At 45.4% G+C, this 4,235-nt stretch overlaps 1 pseudogene; it reads left to right on the top strand.

The window, feature by feature from the left end:
* Positions 1-2,688: 2,688 nt before the first annotated feature.
* On the top strand, positions 2,689-2,867 carry LOC135032041 (U1 spliceosomal RNA; annotated as a pseudogene).
* Positions 2,868-4,235: the final 1,368 nt, after the last annotated feature.

Below are 4,235 nucleotides of genomic sequence, written 5' to 3'. Positions count from 1 at the left end.
TGTGTAAATGGACTTTAGGGTAACCTCCTGCTTGCGGTCAGCATGGTCCCTGATGGTAGCCGTATCCTGGGATGGCAGCGCTACCTTTTTGGATAAGCGTGTCAATGCTTTATCCACCCTAGGGGAGGATTCCCACCGTATCCTGTCCATTGGCGGGAAAGGATACGCCATAAGAATCCTTTTGGGAATCTGCAGCTTTTTGTCTGGAGATTCCCAAGCTTTTTCACATAATTCGTTCAACTCATGTGAGGGGGGAAAGGTTATCTCAGGTTTCTTTCCCTTATAGATGTGTACCCTCGTGTCAGGGACAGGGGACTCTGTGATGTGCAAAACATCTTTTATTGCAATAATCATATATCGAATACATTTAGCCAATTTTGGCTGTAACTTTGCATCATCGTAGTCGACACTGGAGTCAGAATCCGTGTCGGTATCTGTGTCAACTATTTGGGATAGTGGGCGCTTTTGAGACCCCGAAGGTCCCTGCGACATAGGGACAGGCATGGGTTGACTCCCTGACTGTTCCCTAGCTTCAGCTTTGTCTAATCTCTTGTGTAATAAGTTTACATTAGCACTTAAAACATTTCACATATCCATTCAGTCAGGTGTCGGCGTTGTCGATGGAGACACCACATTAATTTGCTCCTGCTCCTCTCTAGGAGAGCCTTCTACCTCAGACATGTCGACACACGTGTACCGACACACCATACACTCAGGGAATCCTCTTATCTGAGGACAGTTCCCCAACAAGGCCCTTTGGAGAGACAGAGAGAGAGAGTATGCCAGCACACACCCCAGCGCTATATGACCCAGGAAAAAAACACAATAATTTTATGTTTACCCAGTAGCGCTGTATTTCCATATATATATGCGCCTAATTATGTGCCCCCCTCTTCTTTAAGACCCTCTTTCTACCGTGGTATAAGCAGGGGAGAGTCCGTGGAGCTTCCCCTCAGCGGTGCTGTGGAGAAAATGGTGCTGGTGAGTGCTGAGGGAGAAGCCCCACCCCCTCAGCGACGGGCTTCTGTCCCGCTCAAATATAGTAAAAAAATGGCGGGGGCTCTTATATATATATATACAGTGCCTAGCTGCATATATATTTATTTTGCCAAAGAGAGGTCTATATTGCTGCCCAGGGCGTCCCCCCTGAGCCCTTCACCCTTACACTGACTGCCGTGTGTGAGGTGTATGGGAGCAATGGAGCACAGCTTTACTGCTGTGCGTTACCTCAGTGAAGATCATGAAGTCTTCCGCCGCCTCTGAAGTCTTCTTTTCTTCTCATACTCACCCGGCTTCTATCTTCCGGCTCTGCGAGGGGGACGGTGGCGCGGCTCTGGGACGGACGGCGAGGGTGAGACCTGCGTACCGATCCCTCTGGAGCTAATGCTGTACAGTAGCCTAAGAAGCAGAGCCTATCAACTCACAGAAGTAGGTGTGCATCTCTCCCCTCCGCCCCTCGATGCAGGGAGTCTGTTGCCAGCAGGCTCCCTGAAAATAAAAAAATCTAACAAATATACTTTCTGTCAGGAAACTCAGGAGAGCTCCCTGAAAAGCACCCAGTCTCCTCTGGGCACAGTAGTAAACTGAGGTCTGGAGGAGGGGCATAGAGGGAGGAGCCAGTGCACACCCAGATCTAAAGTCTTTCTTTAAGTGCCCATGTCTCCTGCGGAGCCCGTCTATCCCCCATGGTCCTTACGGAGTCCCCAGCATCCTCTAGGACATAAGAGAAAAATTATGCTGGCAGAAAAATCCAATTGAGTGATTAAACAGCTCCAGAGCTGCTCTGTAAGGCAAGTAAAAGGGTGTGGGCCCTGCAGCACTACCTGTAGTTTGCATTGTGCATTGGAAGCCTAGTTTGCTGTCTGTTTCCACTTCTTTTTTCTTGAGCCCCTCCCGTCTATACCCTTGTGCACTATCCTGACTTCTCCTCCCGTCTGCTTACTTTGTGCCTTCCAATGCACAATGCAAACTACAGGTAGTGCTGCAGGGCCCACACCCTTTTACTTGCCTTACAGAGCAGCTCTTGAGCTGTTACAGTGCCCAGCTGCTGCAAGAAATCAGCGTGAATGCTTCAGGGGCTGGGGCATGGCCAACATGAGCCCCACACCGAAGGAGGGTGGGGGTGTTTAATGCGAACTAGGGGTCTCGCACAATGCGAACTACAGGTAGTGCTGCAGGGCCCACACCCTTTTACTTGCCTTACAGAGCAGCTCTGGAGCTGTTACAGTGCCCAGCTGCTGCAAGAAATCAGCTTGAATGCTTCAGGGGCTGGGGCATAGCCAACATGAGCCCCACACCGACGGAGGGTGGAGGTGTTTAATGCAAACTAGGGGTCATCCAAGTGCCGCAAAAGGCCGCCATGCCCTGCACACCCCTTTTCTCTTTTCATATGCAGACGAGGGTTGAAGCCAACTTTGACCCACTGCTTGGATGACATCGCCATATGCAAATCCATCTGCTGCAGGCCTTCCCCCAGGAATGCTTGCACTAGTTGTTGCATTTGGTTTGTTGTTTGGGGGTGCTTCAGTATTAGGCAGCCTTCTGCCCTCCCATGTTCATCTGAAAATATGTGTTCTCCCTGCAGTTGTTGTCCCCAGATGAGAGTTCCCTTGTGCTGCCTCAGTTGAATCTCCTTTACTTGACAGAGATGTGCCTGAGCAGCGGCCCTCCCCAGCCCTATCCCAAATCATACTTATTTTGCATAGGAGATACCATGGTCATGAAGACTGTTCTCCCAGGGTGCGGTTCATTCATTGCATTCTGGGTATGCTGACCCCTGTGATTTCCCCAAATGTGGGAAACTCGACTGCATTATTTAATGCGAACTAGGGGTCATCCAAGCACCGCAAAAGGCCGCCATGCCCTGCATACCCCTTTTCTCTTTTCATAAGCAGACGAGGTTTGAAGCCAACTTTGACCCACTGCTTGGATGACATCACTTGCTGCCTTTCCAATGAAGCAAGTTTAATTTAATAATAGGCGAAAAACCATCCCTACAAAGGTGTTAATCAGATACTTGGCTTTGTGGACACTTTTCAGAGCACAAATTTGTTAGCATAAAAATAAAGCCAGAAAATGAAGAGCTGTTTAATCACTCAATTGGATTTTTCTGCCAGCATATTTCTTTTTCTCTGCAACCCACTGCTAAATTGTGCTTCGTGGCTGTTTTTTTTATAAAATCACTTAATCAAATCTAACTCTGATTACATCAGAGAAGGCCAGGTACCCTACACCATAAGAGGTGGTTTGAAATTTTTACTTGTCTACTTAAAGATCACCAAAATCTGATAACGAGGTCAATTACGTCCCTAGGTGGGATTGAACCACCAACCTTTTGGTTAACAACTGAACACGCTAACTGTTTGTGCCTCAGAGACACTTTGCAATAGTACATACTGACAAAGGTTAATAAGCATTCATCTAGAACGTTTCCTAGAAAAACTTTAAAAAGTCAATAATCTGGAGAGTTTTTGTAAGATGTTCCTTCCATCAACCAATGAAGAAACACATTGGTACTTTCCCATGATGAGTGAGTGCTTCAGGATCTCTTGCACTTACATGTGCAGCAAAGGACTACAATGGAAGCATGCTGGGCCTATAACCCAGAGGTAGGCAGATTGCAACTGTCCTCTGCTATATGCATTTTTTTTGTTAATTAAAGTAATCCAAAACTGGGATTGATATTTTGGCTCTTTTATTTTTACTTAAAGTACAATAACTTTTACCATTTTAATTTGTTTTAATAGTATATTGACAGTATTGTTTTCTTTCAAAAATCCACTTAATTTTCTTTACCCTATTATTAAAATGGTAATTGACAAAAACAAACTACATTGTCACCAGAAGAGCAATACAAAATGTACAAGTGATATATTAAAATCATCTTTTCAGCTTGAATTTCAATGATGCATTGAGGTAACGATTTTGTGAGAAACATCTTCACCCTTAAATAAAGATTTTCTTAATTCCCTACCTGTGTGCTAATTAGATATCACCTTGTTTTCACATTAAACAGACTTTCACATGAGAAAGCAGCAAGGATGCAGTGGCGTTAATGTTTCCTGGTGTCAACCTGTATTATTTCAGTAGACATTGAAATGAGGATGCATCTTGCTGCCTTTCCAATGAAGCAAGTTTAATTTAGTAATAGGTTAAAAACCATCCCTACAAAGGTGTTAATCAGAGACTTGGCTTTGTGGACACTTTTCAGAGAACAAATTTGTTAGCATAAAAAT

The sequence above is a fragment of the Pseudophryne corroboree genome, unplaced genomic scaffold (assembly GCF_028390025.1).
Source record: "Pseudophryne corroboree isolate aPseCor3 unplaced genomic scaffold, aPseCor3.hap2 scaffold_539, whole genome shotgun sequence".
NCBI lineage: Eukaryota > Metazoa > Chordata > Amphibia > Anura > Myobatrachidae > Pseudophryne > Pseudophryne corroboree.
The sequence above is the reverse complement of the archived record's forward strand: the minus strand, read 5'-3'. Positions and strand labels throughout refer to the sequence as shown.